Source organism: Bubalus bubalis, chromosome 10 (assembly GCF_019923935.1).
Source record: "Bubalus bubalis isolate 160015118507 breed Murrah chromosome 10, NDDB_SH_1, whole genome shotgun sequence".
Lineage (NCBI taxonomy): Eukaryota > Metazoa > Chordata > Mammalia > Artiodactyla > Bovidae > Bubalus > Bubalus bubalis.
This window is the reverse complement of record NC_059166.1, coordinates 14412457-14435838: the sequence shown is the minus strand read 5'-3', so window position 1 is coordinate 14435838 and position 23382 is coordinate 14412457. Positions and strand designations below refer to the sequence as shown.

The 23382-nt window shown below is 39.5% G+C and overlaps 1 pseudogene; it reads left to right on the top strand.

Annotated features, from left to right (window-relative positions):
* The first annotated feature begins 12370 nt into the window (after positions 1-12370).
* LOC112587283 lies at positions 12371-13496 on the top strand (annotated as a pseudogene).
* Positions 13497-23382: the final 9886 nt, after the last annotated feature.

Genomic DNA, 23382 nt, shown 5'->3' with positions numbered 1-23382 from the left:
CTTGTGATGAGAACTTTGAGGATCTACTCTCAGTTCAGTTCAGTTCAGTCACTCAGTCGTGTCTGACTCTTTGCGAAACCATGGACAGCAGCACACCAGGCCTCCCTGTCCATCACCAACTCCCGGAGCTTACTCAACCTCCTGTCCATTGTGTCAGTAATGTCATCCAACCATCTCATCCTCTGTCATCCCCTTCTCCTCTCGCCTTCTATCTTTCCCAGCATCAGGGTCTTTTCCATTGAGTCGGTTCTTCGCATCAGGTGGCCAAAGTATTGGAGTTTCAGCTTCAGCATCAGTCCTTCCAATGAATATTCAGGACTGATTTCCTTTAGGATTGACTGGTTGGATATATCCATCTTTATAATGTATATGATCTATTTTCACCAACTTTGGAATATACAATACGGTACAATTAACTATAGTCACAATGTGGTACATTACATCTCCAGGGTTTGTTTATTTTCACAACTAGATGTTTATGCCTTTTTTGACAAGCTTCACCCTTTTGATCTCCACTTCCCTCCCCACCATGTCTGGCTCTCTGTTCTCTGATATCAGTAGACAGTCTTATTGGTTTATTTGGAATTTTGCCTAATGTATATATTGCCTAGTCTTGAAACAACTAGAAATAATCTCTCTGAAATTAAGAAAAAGAACCCTAGTAATGCATGAAAATCATAAGAAAAAGCAACTGCAGAGCTACAAAAGTTTCTAATTTTAGTGCAGATAGTATCTGATTTACACATTAGAAAAAAAATCAAGTTAGAAATTATCAAAATTAACTAGCTACTGGGTGTCGGGATCAAAAGAAGAGATACGTTGCATATCTTTCATAGTGAGAGTACAGGACATGCTCTTTTGGTTGGCAAATCCTCTACTAGTCTGAAAACCAAATTCCTTTCCCTGACTTATAGCAGGAACTAGCACCACATCCAATGTAACCTCATTGACTGGTCTCGAAGGCATCTGATCAAACCAATCCTGTGGTCCTTTGCAAAAGATTTTGTGGTAGGGGTCCTGAGAGAGATCAGTATCTCTTAGATGGTTAACATTGTAAGAAGTAAGATGTAAAAGCTTTTTTCCTACCATGTGATAGGAAAGAAATTAAACTGATCCACAGAGATAAATTAAAAAATGGCATAGTCAATGGATTTGAAATCCTTAGTTTTTGTAGCTCCTGAAGGCTAGAACACATTCCTTGCCTTAATAAGGCAAGAGTAATGAAGTCTTTCCTGGATTCAACTCTATAATAGCTTTCTAGCAAATTCTCATTTTTCTATAGATCAAATTGAGTTAGACTACAATCACTTGCCAAAAAGGTTTCTAACAAAACAGAAATTTAATATATACTGCTTTATTTCTGAAGCTGATAAATTAAGAAATATGAGCATAAGTGTATTATGAGAAATTTTATTAGCAGCTGCTGGTAAAATTAGAGTATCTATTTTAGGAAAATAGGCAAAGAATAGATAAATGATAGAAAACAAAGGAAATAATGAAAAGTGAAGTGTCAGATATCAGATTTAAAATAAAATATCAACAAAGTGAATTTAATAAATCTACATAAATATTATTAAAATCTATTCTTTTCAAAATTAACACAAATGAGATAAATACACAAAATAATAGCTTCAATTGGATCAAAAAATTCCAACTGTAAGCCAATTGTAAATCTTGCCTAAAATGAAGTGATTCAGAAAAACTGAAAGTAAAGACAGGGACTTCCCTGGTGGTCCAGTGGTTAAGAATTTACCTTCCAATGCAGGGGACACAGCTTCTGTCCCTGATTGGGGAACTGAGATCCCACATGCTCTGGGGCAACTAAGCCCATGTGGCTCAACTACTGAGTCCACGCTTAGAGTTTTTCAGCCACAAGGCTAGAGAGAGCCCACGGATGCCACAATGAAGAGGGTGTTGAAAGGAAGACCCAGCCCCCACACACACATACAAAGTAAAGGCAAAAATATAATACAGTATACCTATTATCAACATCAGAAAAAGTATGTGAATAGAATAAAGAGTATCACTTCATAACATTAAAAACTATAATCCCAATGAGGATATAAATTATCTTGAAACTTAGGTAGCAAGTATTAATAGCAAAGTACCAGAAATGTCTTCATAAAGCAAACTAAAAACACACTGAGGGATATAAAGAAATATTTGAATATATGTGAGGGACATGCCTTAATTATAGCTAGGAAGCCTCAATATTTTAAGGCATTTTATACCGCAATGGCACCCCACTCCAGTACTCTTGCCTGGAAAATCCCATGGACGGAGGAGCCTGGTAGGCTGCAGTCCATGGGGTCGGTAGGAGTCGGACACGACTAAGCGACTTCACTTTCACTTTTCACTTTCATGCATTGGAGAAGGAAATGGCAACCCACTCCAGTGTTCTTGCCTGGAGAATTCCAGGGACAGGGGAGCCTGGTGGGCTGCCGTCTATGGGGTCGCACAGAGTCAGATACGACTGAAGCGACTTAGCAGCAGCAGCAGCAGCAGCAGCAGCATACCTAAATTAATTTATACATTCAACCTATTACAATCAGAATCCTTCTGTAAGGGTTTATGCTTTGCTTTTTGTATCTGTTTTTGTTTGTATTTTAACTTAGATGAAGATGGAAGTCATGTTGGAAATAAAATGAGACAAAGTCATCAAGACTCTGACAAAGAAGAGTAATGAGAAAGAATTTGGGCTATTAGATAATAAAATACTCTTAAAGCTAAAGTAATCATTCAACAAAAAAAATCAGAAGAAAATTAATGTACAAATCAACTTAATAGAATAAATGATACAGAACTAGAACAAAGTTCTATTAAAATTACTTAAGTTGAGGGTAGAATTTCTAATAAATGAAAAAACTGATTCACAAATGTTTTGGGGGAAACTAGATGGTGAAAGAGAAAAATATCTCTCTCATGTATCTTAAAATAAGTTTAAAATGAATAATAAATGTAACCATTAAAATAAAGGTGTATAATAAAAATAGAAAAATATTTAAAAAAATATTTACATGGAAATAATTTTTCTGAGTGAGTTTGGATAGTGGGTAATCAGATTTATTTTAAATTTTGAAGTTTAATTTTTTTAAATAAATCTTGCTATTTACAATTTATACTTGGAGTCAACTTTATGAGATTTAATTCATATACAGTTAGATTCATTGCATTTTAAGTGCTGAATCTGATCCATTTTGAAATAGGTAGACACCTATGTTGAGGGCTTACCTGGTAGTTCAGCTGGTAAAGAATCTGCCTGCAATGCAAGAGACCCCTGTTCAATTCCTGGGTCAGGAAGATCTGATGGAGAAGAGATAGGCTACCCACTCTAGCATTCTTAGGCTTCCCTGGTGGCTCAGATGGTAAAGACTCTTCCTGCAATGTGTGAGACCTATGTTCGATCCCTGGGTTGGGAAGATCCCCTGGAGGAGGGCATGACAACCCACTCCAGTATTCTTGCCTGGAGAATCTCCATGGACAGAGGAGCCTGGTGGGCTACAGTCCATGGGGTCACAAAGAGTTGGACACAACTGAGCAACTAAGCACACACACAACACAGACACTCATATCATCGTCACAATATTCAGGATACGTAACACTTGGAATTCCCTGGAGGTCAGTGGTTAGGGCTCTGTGCTTCCACTGTAGGGGGCACCAGATTGATCCCTGGTCTGTTGGGAAGCTAAAGTTCCACATGATGCATGGCTTGACCAAAAGGAAGAAAAAAAGAGAGAGAGAGATAACAGCTCCATCATCACAAAATGTTCTCTTATACTCCTTCTCAGTCAATCGTCATTTTCTAATACCACCTTTTAACATACGTCGGCTTCCCTGGTGGCTCAGATGGTAAAGCATCAGCCTGCAGTGCAGGAGACCTGGATTCTATTCCTGTGTTGGGAAGATCTCCTGGAGAAGGGAATGGCAACCCACTCCAGTATTCTTGCCTGGAAAATCCCATGAACAGAAAAGCCTGGTGGGCTACAGTCTATGGGATCATAAAGAGTCAGACATGACTGAGCAACCAACACTTAAACATACTTAGATGTACTTCCTATCATTATGGATTAGGTTTATTTGTCTCCAAGTTCTCTACAAATGAAATCAGACAATAGGTGCTATTTTGCCTCTGGTTTCTTTCTCTCAAGATAAGTATTTGAAATTTATCCATGTTGTTGCATATTTCAAAGATTCATTTTTAATTTGTTTTTTACTTTTTTTAGGGATTTGTTATTTAATAGATGAATAATATTCCATTGAATGCATATACTATGACTTGTTTATTTGCTAGCCTATTCAGCATTTATGGCTTCCCCGGTGGGGCAGCACTAAAGAATCCTCCTGACGATGCAGGAGCTGCAGGAGAGAATCTCTGTGTCGAGAAGATCCCTTGGAAGAGGAAACGGCAACCCACTCCAGTATGCTTGCCTGGAAAGCCCCAAGGACAGAGGAACCTGATGGGTTACAGTCCATGAGATCACAAAGAGTTGGCCAAGACTGAGCAACTGAGCTGACACACATCCACCCTGAAGTCAGAAAGATCTCTGACCCAGTTTGTTCCTACTGTGTAATAACTGTGCCGAGCCCTGTAGTTGCCTTGACACCCCTGAACCATGAACTCTCTCCTCAACTTGATGAGACCAGTGTGCTGTGCTTAGCATTCCTTCTTCCTGCCCTGGAATACATCTTCCAAAAAAAGAAATAGGAGTGATTGTCAGGCTTCCCTCATTTGTTTAAAAACTGCCTGTAGCCAAGTATGCTCAATTTTATAGCTTGTTTGTTGTCAGAAGATTAATCTTACATCTTTTATCTATTTTGACTGGAAGTGGAAATCTCTGAAAACCTTTTTTTTTAAGAATAGTAAAAAAAAAAGATCAAACATTACCTGAGTACAGGATGCTCTCAAACCCTATTAAAAGACAAATTATGAACTGTGAGTAAGAGCTTTAGTATGGACTGAATGTTCTACTGTTTAATTTATAAAAATAATACCTTAGTAAAAAATGCACAATGGATCAGGTCTTTTGCAAAATAAAGATATAAAAATGGCTAAAATGGCCTTGAAATTTACTTTTCTGGAGTGGACTTTGGCCATATAAATACTCTTTGAGGATTAGACAATCGTTTGCCCTAGAAAAGTAATCCTAGCTATTATAAAATTTTATGTTGTAATTTACTTCCTCAAAGACCTGATGATTATTAAACCAAAGCCTCCACTGACTAGACAGCATAAAAACAAGAAAGTGAAAATGAAGTCGCTCAGTTGTGTCAACTCTTTGCGACACCATAGACTGTAGCCTACCAGGCTTCTCCATCCCTGGGATTTTCCAGGCAATAGTACTGGAGTGGGTGGCCATTTCCTTCTCCAGGGGATCTTCCAGACCCAGGGATCGAACCCAGGTCTCCTGCATTGCAGACCAGACACTTTACCCTCTGAGCCATCAGGGAAGTCCATAAAAACAAGCCCCTTTCGCAAATCCAAGCCCACTTACATCTCCACTGGACTAAAAATGTGCTCTTGACCTAGAGGTTCCTCAGTCATCATTTGACTAGTGAGATGAGCTGGGATTTGAATTTACAGTCAGAGAGGGAGTGAATGAAAGTTAAAATTCTCACTGTACTATGTACACTGTACTGGGAAAATAAACCCAAATCTCTGAACTCAGATACAGGTCACGTTCTGCAAATGCTCAAGCAGAAAAGCCTGGTGTCCTACAGCAAAATAGGTATTAAACAGGGGTTAAAAATAAATTGCAGGACCTAGAATCAGAGGTCATGGAGAAGTAAAAGATGAAGTGGATAGTATAAATCTGTTAGTGTTGGTTATTCAGTCGTGTCTGATTCTATGTGACCCCAAGGACTATAGCCTGCCAGGCTCCTCTGTCCATGGGATTCTCCAGGCAAGAATACTGGAGTGGGTTGCCATTCCCTTCTCCAGGGGATCTTCCTAACCCAGAGATCAAACCCACATCTCCTGTGTCTCCTGCATTGGCAGACGGGTTCTTTACCACTAGCGCCACCTGGGAAGCCTGTATAAATCTGACCAGGGTGAATAAACAAAGTGGAAGGAGAAAAAGGAAAGCAGACTACCAGAGAAACATGACTGAAGTGGGAAGACAAGAGAAAATGGGAATCCTTCCTGTTTTCTCCACAGCTCTCTAGTCCTCTGGTTTCCAGCTCTTTCTGAGATTTATTTTGTGGTCTTGAGTTCCACCTGTACTGGACAAGTGTTTCACTTGCTTGGCTAACATATGTGTCCCTTTTTGCTTACCTAATTTTCTTAGAGGAACCATTCTTCATTTTACATGGCCTTATGATAACTCGCAGTTATCATATCCCGCCTGTCCCTATGCCCTCCACCCTGCTTACCAAAATGAAGGTACTTCCATGGTGGTCCAGTGGTTAAGATTTCATCTCTCAAGGCAGAGGTTGCAGGTTCCACCCCTGGTCAGGAAGCTAAGATCTCATATGCTTCGTGGCCAAAAAAAAACAAAACATAATACAGAAGCAATACTATAACAAATTCAACAAGGACCTTTAAAAAATGGTTCACATCAAATAGATCTTATAAAAAAAAAAGTGGAGAAAATGTCCCTCTTTCAATCAATATTTGACTAGTGCTTTTAGTTTAATTCCCTCTTTCCTTCTTAATAATTTCACTGTTTCAAGTATTCCTTGTCTTTTCTGGCATTAATACTTCCAAATTAAATTGAGATCATTGGAAATTAGACTCAAATACTGATCTGTATGCAAAAATTTGGAATGGGAGATCTCAGGAAAAATATAAATGAGCCAGGGAAGCAGGAGACAGTAGAAAGAAAATGAGTGGGTTTTCCAATACAAATCTCAGCTAGTCTTATGGACAGAGCTAGCATGGTCCTTCAGAGTGGTCCCTAATTTAGGCAAAGGGCCGGACAGTGGTTAGGGTTAGGGCTAGGGTTAGGGTTGAGCTTCCCTGTTGGCTCAGTTGGTAATGAATCTGCCTGCAATGCAGGAGACCCAGGTTCGATCCCTGGGTCAGGAAGATGCCCTGGAGAAGGGAATAGCAATCCACTCCAGTATTCTTGCCTGGAGAATTACATGGACAGAGGAGCCTGGTGGGCTATTGTCTATATGGTCACTGAGAGTCAGACACGACTGAGCCACTAACACTAGGGTTAGAGTAAAGTGTGCTCTGAAAGAGGCAATAAAAAATATGCCTTGTAGATGGGCTTTTTCCCTGGCAGGGAGTTAGCTGCCAGTCAGGTCAAATTGGGCTTTGTCGAACTCTAAACGGACAAAATTCTCTCCTTGCCTCAATTCTACTCAGGTTCCCCCCACTGCTGTTCTCAAATAGACTTTGACTTTTGGGCTTCGGTTTTTGTCTCTGCATAGTCCAAACATAGAAAGAATTCTGCTAAGGCAGTTTACCCATATTCCTCCACTCTTGATATTCGATCACTGTTGGTATCTAATCAGGTTCCTCCTCCTCCACCATCCCCCAGGTAATGTTTGGTCTTCTGGCCTGTCTTAACTAAGAATCTCAATAGGCCAATCTAGCCAGTTTCCCCTCTTAACTGTGATGTTTCCTCTTAGTAATTTTCCACCCACTGAACCCTACCCCGTTCCTTGACTATAAATTGTGAGTATTCTTTATTGTATTCAGCACTGAGGCTAGTTCTCCAGTGAGGTCTCTTCTCCCCTATGCTAATAGCTTTTCTGAATAAAATCTTCTTTTACCACTCTATTTACTCCAGCTCTATTAACTCTTTGACAAAACACACTTTGACTTCTCCAGGAACTGTTAGGCTGTTCACCCTCATTGCCAGTGTGGTGGCAAAGGCTGCTGATGTTCAAGCTATGACAGAATTGGCAAGAAGGAGTTGGGAGTAGGTAAGTTAAAAATGCCACACAGTTCAGTGTTCTTACCAAGATTGTGCTGTTTTCCCCAAATAAACACTCCTTGAGTTGTTGCAAGTATTTAGCTAATTTCCAGAGCACTGAAAAAGTTCATAATTTTGATCTGTGTCTTCTTCGTTTTTATGAAGGAGAAAATTTTCAGAGGTCTTCATTCCATTCACTCCAAAAGTGCTTCTGCTTATCTTGGAATTTAGACAATAGTGCTGTAAAAATCTACTGCTGTAAAAATCTAAGGTCATAGGTTCTAAAAATTAGAAACAGCCCATCATTTCTTCACCCAAATACTGTAGTGATGCCCCTGCCTCTGCTTTTCTTATGATACGAAATGATAGGTGAGAGTTAACCATCCTTTGGGAGTAGTTGGCTGATTTTAATGGCAACCCTTTCTCAACCATGAATCTCCTGTGAGTTGAAACAGAATGGCGTGAAGTAAGTTAGAAAGAAAAACACCAATACTGTGTATTGATGCGTATATATGGGATTTAGAGAGATGGTAACGACGACCCTATATGCAAGACAGAAAAAGAGACACAGATTTAAAGAACAAACTTTTGGACTCTGTGGGAGAAGGCAAGGGTGGGATGATTTGAGAGAATAGCACTGAAACCTGTATGTTACCATGTGTGAAACTGTTGATGAGTCCAAGATCGATGCATGATGCAGGGCACTCAAAGCCAGTGCACTGGGACAACCCAGAGGGATGGGATGGGGAGGGAGGTGGGAGAGGGGTTCAGGACAGGGGGACATAGGATTCATGTCAACGTATGGCAAAAACCACCACAAGATTGTAAAGTAATTAGCCTTCAATTAAAATCAATAAATTAAAAAAAAAAAACAAAAAACAGAATGGGGAGTTAATGTTGAATGGGAACAGAGTTTCAGTTTAGGAAAGTGAAAAATTCAGGAGATGAATGATGGTGAGAGCTGCACCACAGTGTGGATGTACGAGTGCCACTGAACTGTGCAGTTAAATATGGTTGAGGGAGTGAGTGAGTGAAAGTCACTCAATCGTGTCTGACTCTTTGCAACCCCATTGACTACAGAGTCCATGGGATTCTCCAGGCCAGACTACTGGAATGGGTAGCCTTTCCCACCTGTAGGGGATCTTCCCAACCCAGGGATTGAACCCAGGTCTCCCACATTGCAGGCGGATTCTTTACCAGCTGAGTCATCAGGGAAGTCCAAGAATACTGGAGAGGACAGCCTATTCCTTCTCCAGCGGATTTTCCCAGGAATCAAACCGGGGACTTCTGCATTGCAGGCATATTCTTTAGTATAAAACATTATGAAACTTTCACCACAACAACAACAACAAAAATTAAAAAAAAAAGAATATGCAATGCCAATTGTTGGCTAAAAGACCATCGCATTGTACTGCAGTTTCAAAATCTGGACCATTTTCCCAAGGTTCTCTTTCAGTCCTCCAACTTGCCTGCTAAATCCACAATTTCATTTAACCTATTTCTTCTGGACAACTATAGAATTCGATAGTTCAATCCCTTTCCCCAAAGGTCTTTGAATGAGGAGATGCTCATGTGCAATCAACATCAAGATCAAAGGTGCTGTTTGAGATAATTTCAGTCTTTATGTTTAGACACTTCTGTTCTCCTCACTGGGAGGAAGCACAGCCATCCAGTGGCAGAAGTAGGTGATGAGACTCGTGTGCAGGGACTTTTTTTTTTTATTCTGAGTTCTACCTTGAAGTGTGTGCTTTTCCATTGTTTCTTCCTCTCTGAATTTCTCATTAGATGAGACACTTTAGTAACATTCCCCACATGCTTTGACATCTTTTTTTTTTTGAGGCAAATGTTTCATCCTATTAGGTTAATTCGCCCCAAAGGTATTTGCATAAGCGGTGTGGGTCTGGCCTTTTGACGTTATCTTCCGGAATGATCTCTGACTGCTCACTCAGGCCTGTTGTATTGTAGATGCAGGGTCTGGCCTCACTGAATCTCGTGCTATCTTTACCAAATCAAATCTGTAAAGTTCACTTGCAATTTAACGTATTGTTTTTGAGTCATCTTGACATTTTTACTTCATAAGTGTAAACTGAAAACTGCATTTACTGGAAATTTGCTTTTAAAAATAAAACAACACAGGCCAGATCCCTGATCTACAGCTGCTTTATAAAATTAGGCAATGCTTATGAGATAATGCTCCTCAAAGAAATTTTTAAAACAAAATTTATATCTAACATTTTTAAAATGCATGAAGAGTATGACTATGTTCAATAGGAACAGAAAATATACAAGGAACAGTATGAGTTATTATGATCGAATCTAGTTTTTTAAAAGGGAGTCAGAGAGCATTATCAAATGTTAAAGGGCTGACAATATTTAGCAGTGTTAAAAAAACTGACAGAGAAGTTTCTCTTTATTTCCAAAGTTAAAAATGCTATACATAAGTAAGGTTTTGGGTACATTTAGCCTATATTTAAAAGCCAATGCATATCGATTTTAATTAATATTTAGAACCTTTGGAAAATTCGTAATAAATGACATCTTATTTTGTAGTAATATTGAAAATTGAAATTTTCCTAGAGGATAATTTTTATTAATGACTTAAAGAGTCTTGAGCTAATTCTTATTGTTGAATGGGACCACAATACAATCAATTTCATCATTTTGTTTTTCTTAACCATTTAGAGATACCCAGATATATTGGCCTTTAGAGGAGAACAAAATGGTTAAATGGAAGTGAAGAGGAACTTTGAGTAGCTTACCTCATATAGTCTAATATTAAGAATTTGGGGAAGTTATAAAAGGTATTTGGATAACTCAGTAATTTGAATATAGAGTCTGTATGGATGTCCCTGGTGGCTCAGAAGATAAAGAAACTGTCTACAATACAGGAGACCTGGGTTCGATCCCTGGGTCAGGAAGATCCCCTGGAGAAGGGAATGGCAACCTACTCCAGTATTCTTGCCTGGAGCATTCCATGGACACAGGAGTCTGGCGCCTGGAGCATTCCATGGACACAGGAGTCTAGCGCCTGGAGCATTCCATGGACACAGGAGTCTGGCAGGCTACAGTCCATGGGGTCAGAAAGAGTCAGACATGACTGAGCAACTAACACACAGATACACACACACACGTTTGGTGACATTAGTTTTAGTGTGACACTAGGAGATTATTGTAAATTTTAATAGGTGTGAAAATGTTATCGTGATTTTGTAGAAACGGATGTTTCCATTTCAGAGATGCACGCTAAAAGGTGAAAACAGTAACGTCTGAGGAAAGTCGGGAGGAGATGGCGGTGAAGTCACTTCTGAGAGAAGCCCATGAGTTCAGTCTGAACCACCCGCTAAGGATGATGTCTCCTTGGTGAAGTTCAGTCCCAGGACCAGCTTCTGCTTGTTTCCTCCCGGAATTCAGTGATGCATCTCTGCGATGTTCCGGTTGTTCGGCTCAAGTACCAGCATCCAGGGCTGTCTGGGATGTGTGTTCAACTGCCGGGGTCCAGCCCCAGCTGATCCAGGGTATTCGAAGGAGAGACGGCATCGGCGAGAATCAGGAAACAACTACTTAATTAAACGTTAATTAAGGATATAAAAAGTAATAGAATGAGGATAGCTCAGTGAGGAAATTCAGTGGAGAAAAGATGCTGAAATAAGGATAGCTCAGTAGGAAAATTCAGTGAAGAAAAGAGGCTGAATAATTCAGCCAGAAGGTAAGAGAAAGAACAACATGGGGAGACCAAGTTTCGGTGAACAAGGCCCGCACTTTATTTTCCAAAGTAGTTTTTATACCTTAAGTTATGCATAGAGGATAATGGGGGGAGGGGTAGAGTCATGCAGTAAGCCAGGCTTTCTTCCTGCAAACTTATCATATGCAAAAGTTTAGGTGATTTACATCATCTTCTGGCCCGGAGGCCTGTTAACATTTTAAGAAACTTATTTTTCTGTAAAGGTGATTATTCTAAAGTCAGGCACCAGCCTCCAAAAAGCATTGGATAGAGTTGCATTCCTATAGGGCAAAGGTGAGGTGGGCTCAATCAAGAAAAGAATTAACTCAAGGGTCCAAGGTTACAAACATTGAGGCTACTACTTACATTTCTATACACCCATTATATCAATCAATACACTGCCAAGGACACAGTAGGTAAGGGGTATGGAGACTTAGCAGCAAACATTGGCCCAATAAGTGAAAAACCCTTCACCAATACAATTTCTAATCAATCTTATAACTACTCAAAGGAATCTGTGTTTAGACAGTTTAGAACATCTCCTGCCTCTCAACAGTTGGGAGGCTCTGAACAATCACATGTGGCCGGAAAAACCTATTCAGGCAGGCTAGAGGACTTCCAAAGGAGTTTGTAGGTTGAAACACTGTCACACCCAGGAATTGTTAACTGGAGCTGTAAGCTAACTCTTTTTTCAGAGAGAGGTAGTGGGGGACAGCCCCCCGTAAAGTCAGAGGTGTAGGTGGGAGCACAAAGCAGAAAGTAGGCAGACTCTGGTTTTGGGGGTAGATGCTTGAGAATTTCCAGGGGGACTCCTGAGGCTCGATCCCGCCTTTGCGTATGCCAAGCCTCCTTCCTCATGACCTTTGCCACAGGCGGAGCTCGCTCCCCGCATTCAACGATCCAGAACACACTTTGAGTGGAGGACTAAACCCTCGACTGAAAATGCATGATTCCAACACTGATCAAGAAAATCTTGTTGGAACACATGATGCTTGATGGAACACTATCAGATGCGGTGAATTCTGTCCAGAAATGACGGTGGTGGTCACTGGGCATTGGGATCAGACAGTTAATCTGTGGAACCCCAGAACTCCTTGCAGTGCTAGAACCTTCTCTCTGCCTGAAGATGGCTGACTGTGAGCAAGATGGGCAGTAAAGGATTAACGTGGGCTCCCAGAACATGGATTCCATGCGACAGTGCTGGATGTCCAACCCGAAGTACCAGGCTCACTGCTTTGAGCATTTTCAAATAAGCAGAATTATGTATTAAGCTCTTTTGAAGAGTGGCTGTTGAATACCTCCTGCTGAGCCCTGAGGTACTGTAGAAGCTTGTTTTCAAGTATCCAAGGCTGAAATAAAAGAATACTGAGCAGATTTATCCAGTCAATGCCATTCGTTTTAACAACATCAACAATGTACTTGCCATGGGTGGTTCTGATGGATTTGTAAATACATCGGGTCCATAAATACCCCTTCAGCATGAATCAGTTGTCTTCAGTAATGACGAGACTATATTTGCAATCGCATCATCTCCAATATATAAGATGGATGACATAAGATGTCCTGAAGATGGTCTCTCATTTGCCAAGTGACAGATATAAGAAAACCTAAGTCTACCTAATCATCTCCTGAAAGTGGTTTCTCTACAGAAAACTCTTCTGCTTCCTACAGATACATGTGTATCTCTTGGGTGTGTTAGAGCCATTGTTTTTGATACATTATGTAGTATGAATTTCTCTGTTTTCTGTCTGACAAAAAGCTTGTCTGTATGTCTTTTCATACTGACTTTGTGTAGAATGAAGAGTCTTTATGTGCTTTGTATGTTAATGACTCTAAAATACTTTTAACAGAAGAAAACTAAAGAAGCAAATATGGCAAAATTTTAAAATCTAGGCAATGGATATATAAAGGAGTGTTCATGATACCATTTTCTCTACTCATCTATACATTTGATTGTTTCAATAATAAAAATTTAAAACATGTTCCTTAACTAAAAAATGTTTTAGCAATTGAGATTTTGCAACATGTAAATCAACATCTTATTACCATTTTTTTGTTTTTTTCCCTAAATTTTCTAAAGCCTTTTAAAACTAAAATATAAATCAGAATTAAATATTTGATTAATTGCATGTTTTGAAGGAAATTGCAAATAAAGGAACATAACAGTTAATTTAAGAAAACTTTTCTACATTTTCCTTTGTTCTGTCTTTTTTCTTCCTTCTTTCTACTGTCATAAAATTTTTATAAAAGGTTTTAAACAAGGTAACATAGATAAGAAGTATATGACAATGTTAGGGCTAAAAGGAAGTAAAATAGAGCCAGTAATGAGATTAGTGCTCAAATGAGAGAGCCTTACATCCTAAACACTTACCAGCAAAGGGCCATGGATTTGGTTTTTAGCTTTATAGATGAAAATTTAAAAACAGAAACATAAGTAGTCATATCATTCAGAGTGCTCATAAAATAAAGGCAAATTATTCACAAAGAAGAGGCACAGTAATTTCTGATTTGAAGTTTATCCTAAACAGGATCTATGTGATGAAATGAACAAAGCCTTAAGCAATATGCTTAGGATAGCTACTGCAGAGTTTTATGAGAATGTATTTTAATTTAGGCAATTGTCCTTATAACAAAAAATAATCACTTAAAATAAAACCATAGGGGAAATGCCATAGTATCATCCAGATAAACGGCATCTTAGAGATCTTGGAAGGCAATGGCACCCCACTCCCGTACTCTTGCCTGGAAAATCCCATGGATGGAGGAGCCTGGAAGGCTGCAGTCCATGGGGCTGCTGAGGGTCGGACACGACTGAGTGACTTCACTCACTTCACTTTAGAGATCTTGAGAGATGTTGGAGTATCTGGAACAAATCTTTTTAAACAGTTTCAAAAGCCCAAAGGGAGTTGATCAATAAACATTAAAATAAAAGTTGTAGGGATCCTGTAAGTTGTGTACATAAGTGGACGTGAGTGGGCATTAATGCCTTTTTCTGAGGACAGGATTTGTAACTTTTATCAGAAAGATCTTTGCTCCAGGAAAGACTGAGAACCACTGATTTACAGAAGTAAAGAAGCTGCAAATCCCATTATGGATATCTTTTTCTTTAAAAAAAAAAAAAAATTATTTAAAACCTATTTTTGAATAGGTTGAATCTAACTTGAGGCATGCAGGCTCAGTAGCTGTGGTGTGTGGGCTTAGTTGCCCAGAAGTATATGGGATCTTAGTTCTCTGACCAGGGATTGAACCCATGTTTCCTGCATTAGAAGGCAGACTCTTAGCCACTTGACCACCAAAGAAGTCCATGGACACCTTTTTCTTAATAAGCTTTTCAAAAATATATATGATAATGGGTTTTGAGATTGTGCTCTCTACTTCTCAGAATGAAAGAAATTCAGCATGTCCCCTAAAAAAAGAAAACATATGTCCCATGAGTCAGTTCAATAGAGCAGACTTGTGCGTGCATGCTAAGTCGCTTCAGTCGTGTCCGACTCTTTGCAACCATATAGACTGTAGCCTGCCAGGGTTCTCTGCCCATGGGATTCTCCAGGCAAGAATACTGGAGTGGACTGCCAGTCTTTCCTTCAGGGGAATCTTCCTGACCCAGGGATCGAACTCATGCCTCTTATGTCTCCTGTATTGGCAAGTGAATTCTTTGCCACTAGCACCACTGACTGGACCCCTTATAAAATCTGAGGCGCTGATTTAGAACTGATTGGAAGAGAAATCCACTTCATATATGCTCAGAGGTAAGGCCAAGTGTATTTTCAAGAAAGATAAAGATTTTTATAGAAAATAATTTTGCGTATACTCCAAATGAAATGAAAATAGTTCAGTCAGTGTGTTGATAAGCATAACATGAATATTTTCAAAGCCGGTGTAATCAGGAGCTTATCTTGAACATTACAAAAGAAATGTTGAATAAATCACCCGTAGACAGTCTGGCTTTGAGTGATACAGTTTCCTGGAACAATATACTAACGGAAATTGCTTGCAAAATGTATTCCTCTGTAAATGAATGAGATACCTTGCTGAACGGTATTGTTAGCTTTAAAGAAATTAAAAGTTTTGTTTCTAGCAATAGCCAGTCAGGCCAGAAGTTTCCTAAGATCTTGTTTCAATCATAAGTATAAATATTTATTGTGTATTTTGTGTGCGGATACAACTTAAATTTTCATATATATTTTATATATTAAGTATGTTGTAAAGATATATAGTGATAGTGAAGTCGCTCAGTCATGTCTGACTCTTTGTGACCCCATGAACTATAGACTGCTAGGCTCCTCCATCCATGGGATTTTCCAGGCAAGAATACTGGAGTGGGTTGCCATTTCCTTCTCCAGGGGATCTTCCCAACCCAGGGACAGAATCTGGGTCTCCCACATTGCAGGCAGACTCTTTACTCTCTGAGCCACCAGGGAAACCCTGATAAAAGATATATAGTCAATATATATTTTCATTTATGTATATTTATATATAAAATATATATTAAATCTTAAGCTGTACACACACAAAAGATGCATAATAAATTTTTATATTTGTAATCTAGCCAAGACCTTAAGACTGTATATATATTAAAGCTATATAAATATAGTCTTAATATTTTTCTTAATATAAAATACAATTCATATATATTTAATATAAATAATATATATTATGTTTATATAATTTATATATTATATAAGCATAATATGAAAGTATATAAATATATATGTGTATATTCTAATATGGACTTTCCTGGTGGCTCAGATGGTAAAGCACCTGTCTACAATGTGGGAGACCTGGGTTTGATCCCTGGGTTGGGAAGATCCCCTGGAGAAGGAAATGGCAATCCATTCCAATACTATTGCCTGGAAAATCCTATGGACAGAGGAGCCTGGTAGGCTACAGTCCATGGGGTCGCAAAGAGTTGGACGTGACTTCACTTTCACTTTCATATTCTAATATATTTTTTCTTAATACATAAAATATACAAAATATATGGGACTTCTCAGGTGGCACTAGTGGTAAAATAACCCTCCTGTCAATACAGGAGACACGAGAGATGTGATACAAGAGACAAATACTTTAAAAGAATATGCCTTTCCACTGTGTGTGTCTAGAAGAGGAGCAACATATCTATTGCACTCAAAATGCTATTCAATTATTAAAGAACAAGATAATAGGGAAAATCCCCTGGAGCAGCAAATAGCAACCCACTCCAGTATTCTTGCGTGGAAAATTCCATGGACAGAGGGACCTGGCAAGCCACAGTCCATGCGGTCACGAAGAGTTGGACATGACTGAGCACACAAGCATGTTCTTCAAGAGCATTTGTATAGTGATCATTCTATTTAAGGTTGCACAGCTGAGAGAAATTGAGAGCTGCTAGCAGAATAGCTGGACATCTCCTGTTAGTCAGCTACTGTTTAAGTATTGTTGCATTTGTATGTAATTAAGAGCATCCACTTAAATGGTTTATTCTTCATCCTTTCAAATTTCTCCAGCCAGCTGTATGACTGTTTACACCAGAGTTGACACAGCAATTCTACTCCAGGGTTTTATCCCAGTGAAGCTATTTAAGGAAAGCAAAAGAGCTATATACATTCATGAAGATATCCAGCATGTCTTTCTTTATAAGAGAATATAATAAAATATTGGGAAGAACCCACCTCTCCCATCTCGCAGAGATGCTGTATTTAGGGGGGTGTCTGTGTATGCCCAGTTGCTTAGTTGTGTCTGACTCTGAGACCCCATGGACTATAGCCCTGTCCATGGAATTTTCCAGACAAGAATACTGGAGCTGGCTGCCATTTCCTCCTCCAGGGGATCTTCCCAACTCAGGGATCAAACCTGCATCTCTTGCATCTCCTGCATTGGCAGGTGGATTCTTTACCACTAGCGCCACCATATCAACAAAGTGCAATATTATGAAAATATTATGAAGTTATAAAAATTTGTAAAATCATGAAAACATCTGACTAAGCATCAAGAAAGGATAGCAAAATACTAAGTTATAGACATATACTTAACAACTGTTATACATTCAACAACTAAAAACATATATGTATAAAAACGTGAAAGAAATGGAAATAGTCATTGTGTAATGGGATTATAAATATTTTTCATTCTTTCCTTAATCTTGTGATTTTTATTTCATAAATATTTGAAAATTCCTTGACAAATTCCAGGGTTTTCATTAGAGTCTTTCAGGATTTCATTAGTTACTAATGGACTTCCTATCTTTTAAATACTGGGTCCTCCACTCATTAGTAGGACAATATTGTGCCAATTAATTAATTCCTCTAGATGGCATTTTCTTTTCCCTGCTGAAGATGGAGAAAATAACACTTAGCTCATAGTATTGTTTGGATCAAATGATACTGTATTTAATACAATGTCTCCTATTAGATTGTATGTGCTGTGTTGTGCTTAGTTGCTCAGTCATGTCCAACTCTTTGTGACCTCATGGACTGTCGCCCGCCAGGCTCCTCTGTCCATGGGGATTCTCCAGGCAAGAATACTGGCATAGGTTGCCATGCCCTCCTCCAGGGGAATCTTCCCAACCCAGGGATCAAACCCAGGTCTCCCACATTGCAGGCAGATTCTTTACTGTCTGAGCTACCAGGGAAGCCCACTACACAGTATATGTTTAAAAAAACACACAAAACAAACCAAAAAGAAACTAATAAGCAGGGACTTCCCTGGTGGTCCAGTGATTAAGAATCCACCGCCTTCCAATGCAGGGGATGTTGGTTTGATCCCTGGTCAGGGAACTAAGATTCTACATGTCCTGGGGCAACTCCACCTGCATGCCACAGCTAGAAAGTCTCCCACACCGTAATGAAGACCCAGAGCAACCAAAAACAAACAAAAGAGAGAAAGAAAGAAAGAAAGAGGCAAATTCAGTTACCATTTTATGAAGTGTTTAGCATTTTGCACTAATGTGTGAGACATTTAAGTAAACTACTCTGCTTCAAAAGAAGCTGAAGTTTAGTCATTTTAAACAAGTGGGCTTCTCTCAGAGGAAATCATTTTCAGAGTGAGGTGTTTTATTGGGAAGGAAGAACAAAACAACAAATATTCTTCATGTTTGAAAAGCTAGTACTTTACATAAAAATGAAAGCATATTTAGTCATATCTGATTTACAGATATATTTTTCCATTAGCCATAAACACCTTCTTTAGAAGAGAAGTTTTAGGGATGCAAGGTTAATTTTCAAAAGCTCTTTATAGCTTAAGGCTGTCAGGAGAGTTAAAAAAAATTGTTTTTTTAAAGATTTTCTATTTCCTATATCTTTCTTTTCTAATAAGCCACCCACCATCTTCACTTTCACCTCTCTTACCCCAGAAAAGGAGACAAGCAAGCAGGCAATTATCCTCCAACTCAGAGGCACTACCTTTAGACTATCTAATATTGTATAGTTTTTGTAATACACTTGATATTTCTCTAGTTTAAGATTCTCCACATTTAGTGACTGTCTTGTTTAATTTATTCTAATTATTTATCTTGCTGTTTATTTAATTACTATTTTACAAACTACTGACATTTTCTAGGTCCTCCAAATTGGTTTCTAAGAATGAGGGAAATATGCAATATTAAAGCTATTTAGACAAAGCTAAGATAGAGCCAGACATTCTGGAATGTGAAGTCAAGTGGGCCTTAGAAAGCATCACTACGAACAAAGCTAGTGGAGGTGATAGAATTCCAGTTGAGCTATTCCAAATCCCGAAAGATGATGCTGTGAAAGTGCTGCACTCAATATGCCAGCAAATTTGGAAAACTCAGCAGTGGCCACAGGACTGGAAATGGTCAGTTTTCATTCCAATCCCAAAGAAAGGCAATGCCAAAGAATGCTCAAACTACCACACAATTACACTCATCTCACACGCTAGTAAAGTAATGCTCAAAATTCTCCAAGCCAGGCTTCAGCAAAATGCGAACCATGAACTTCCTGATGTTCAAGCTGGTTTTAGAAAAGGCAGAGGAACCAGAAATCAAATTGCCAACATCCACTGGATCATGGAAAAAGCAAGAGAGTTCCAGAAAAATATCTATTTCTGCTTTATTGACTATGCCAAAGCCTTTGACTGTGTGGATCACAATAAACTGTGGAAAATTCTTCAAGAGATGGGAATACCAGACCACCTGATCTGCCTCTTGAGAACTTTGTATGCAGGTCAGGAAGCAACAGTTAGAACTGGAAATGGAACAACAGACTGGTTCCAAATAGGAAAAGGAGTATGTCAAGACTGTATATTGTCGCCCTGTTTATTTAACTTATATGCAGAGTACATCATGAGAAACACTGGGCTGGAAGAAACACAAGCTGGAATCAAGATTGCCGGGAGAAATATCAATCACCTCAGATATGTAGATGACACCACCCTTATGGCAGAAAGTGAAGAGGAACTAAAAAGCCTCTTGGTGAAAGTGAAAGTGGAGAGTGAAAAAATTGGCTTAAAGCTCAACATTCAGAAAACAAAGATCATGGCATCCAGTCCCATCACTTCATGGGAAATAGATGGGGAAACAGTGGAAACAGTGTCAGACTTTATTTTTGGGGGCTCCAAAATCACTGCAGATGGTGACTGCAGCCATGAAATTAAAAGACGCTTACTCCTTGGAAGGAAAGTTATGACCAACCTAGAGAGCATATTCAAAAGCAGAGACATTACTTTGCCAACAAAGGTTCATCTAGTCAAGGCTATGGTTTTTCCTGTGGTCATGCATGGATGTGAGAGTTGGACTGTGAAGAAGGCTGAGCGCCGAAGAATTGATGCTTTTGAACTGTGGTGTTGGAGAAGACTCTTGAGAGTCCCTTGGACTGCAAGGAGATCCAACCAGTCCATTCTGAAGGAGATCAGCCCTGGGATTTCTTTGGAAGGAATGATGCTAAAGCTGAAACTCCAGTACTTTGGCCACCTCATGCGAAGAGTTGACTCATTGGAAAAGACTGATGCTGGGAGGGATTGGAGGCAAGAGGAGAAGGGGACAACAGAGGATGAGATGGCTGGATGGCATCACTGACTCGATGGACGTGAGTCTCAGTGAACTCCGGGAGTTGGTGATGGACAGGGAGGCCTGGCGTGCTGCGATTCATGGGGTCACAAAGAGTCGGACACAACTGAGCGACTGATCTGATCTGAAGATATATTTTTCTCAATTTGGCTTTATAAAGCATTTAGCTTCTCCCTACCCATATTAGTTTAGTAACTTAAGCCAGCTATTTAACTGATGCCACTTGGATTAACAAAAGTTGTTTTGTTGTTCAGTTGGTAAGTCATGTCCAACTCTTTTCGACCCCATGGACTGCAGCATGACAGGTTTCTCTGTCCTTCGATATCTCCTGGTGTTTGCGCAAACTCATGTTTGTTGCGTCACATAACAATGTTGAGAGGAAGATTTTTGAGAGACCCTGGCCATTTTTTATGCTCTAAATTACAATTCCTGGATGAATTGACTTTGGGGGAATCTTTGTAAAGACAGAAGTCCTTATACATTTGAAACCTACTATCTCTTAGAAGAAGCTACAATTGATGAGAGCATCTAATTTCTAACTCTTATTTTTATAAATGATTAGAGCAGTTTCTCTCCTTATTAGATCCCAAGGACTCTGTTTTTTCCTTTCTTCTTTTGGACAGAAAATCTGCTTTAGTATCCTCTGGAGCCAGAACACTAGTCTCAGCAGACTGACATTCTGGTCTTTCTATACCCAGTAAGTTATCTGTTATAGCAGACAAAGCAAATAGAAGCTCATATCATCCCCCTACCTACTGGTGCTCCTTTTCCATAAGATGAAGTTCCATATCAATTTCTCATGTATGTCATACCTCCAGCTCTTCTAAAATATGTTATTGTTTTATTTTTATACATGGAATGTTCATCCCTCTTCTTCTCCTTTAGTTTTTAAGCCAAAGCGCATGCCCTCAATAAATCTCTGCTTTGATATCATGCTCTCAGAAATACCTGCTCTGCCTTTCATAAACCTTATAATTAGGTACGCAGTGTCTCTGTTTTCCACTGATCTTTGCTCCCCTTGAGAGCTAAGATAGGAAACGGAGTTTGGCTTTTCAACTCTGTGTCCCTAAATGAAATAGAAACTGATGCCTCTTTTGGATATTGAAGGCTGAGAATCTCTCAAAACAAACTGGCAGATAAGATAAAGCACTATCTTACATTCTTTTTACCTAAAAATTATGGTTTTATGAGTCAGAAATTAGAACATCAGTCTCTCAGCCTGGGAAGTACAGAGAAATGACTACAGATACAGGATATTAGAATGATGATTAACTAAAAAATAAAGTTTATCAAATAGCCACATCTCCTGCTTCCTAGACAGTGAGAGTCTATTTCCTGAGGACCAGGCGCCAGGAGCCCTGGGAGGTGGAGCCTGTGATGGCCTCAGATGTCCTTCCCAGGACCACTGCGCTGCTCACCACAGAGACCCTATCAGGGTTTGGTGTTTGGCTTCTGGCAGTACAATGACCTTTCCTCCTGATATGTGTCACAATAGATCCAGCTTCTTTTCCTGGAGGGACCTGAGTAACAGCAAGGGTCTGAAAGGGCTTCATGTTTATCTCTGTTTCACAACCTTCAAAAACTAATTGTTCACCAGTCCGGCAGACATGCTCAGGGCTAGAGTGACCTTTCTATAAGCTTCCACATTGATTATTCAAAGGATTCTCTCAACTTAAATTTAATATATTAGAACTTTAAAAACAAGAAAGCTTTCTAAAGTTTTGTTGTTGTTGTTCGGTTGCTCAGTCATAATCCAACTCTTTGCAACCCCATGGACTGCAGCACACCAGGCTTCCGTGTCTTTCACTATCTCCTGGAGTTTGCTTAAACTCATGTCCATTGAGTCAGTGATCCCATCCAACCATCTCATCCTCTGTCGCCTCCTTATCCTCCGACCCTCCATCTTACCCTGATGCTGGGTAAGATGAGTTTTCCAATGAGTTAGCTTTCCATCATGTGGCCAAAGTATTGGAGCTTCAGCTTCAGCATCAGTCCTTCCGATGAATAGTCAGGATTGATTTCTTTTCGGATTGACTGGTTTGATCTCCTTGCTATCCAGGGACTCTCAAGAGTCTTCTCTAGCACCACAGTTTGAAAGTCTCTATTCTTTGACACTCGGTCTTCTTTATAGTCCAACTCTCACATCTGTACATGACTACTGGAAAAACCATAGCTTTGACTATACAGACCTTTGTTGACTAAGTAAAAGTCTCTGCTTTTTAATATGCTGTCTAGATTTGTCATAGCTTTTTTTCCAAGGAGCAAGCATCTTTTAGCTTTGGGGCTGCACTCACCATCTGCAGTGATTTTGGAGTCCAAGGAAATAAAATATGTCACCGAAGAAGTGGAAACAGTGACAGATTTTATTTCCTGCAGCTATTGAATCCTAAATTTCAATGTCTCCAGTTACTCTTTGAAGCGTGACGTTGAGATACGGTCTGAGAAGGACACACATGGCTCTCTCCAAAGGTTAGATGAACAGAGTTTCATGAAGATATTAGAGTTTAATAAGGATTGAGGAGAATTTAGTGTTGAGAACTAATGAGGCGGCAAAGGACCCATGGAATAGCCTCAGCCCCTGAGCTTTTGGCACCTGTAGGGCTGCAGGAGAGGGGCCACTGTGCAGATTCTGGGTCTTGAGAGAGGAATGTAGTCTCTTCCAAACCATGGCTTATGGAGAATAAATATTCAGAAAACTTCTTTCTCTAATCTTCAGTCCCTTAGTTTTCTACTAGTGCCTCCCTTTGGCTAAGTCCAACCAGGAGCCAGAGGACCACAGAGCATAGTAGAGCAGAGAA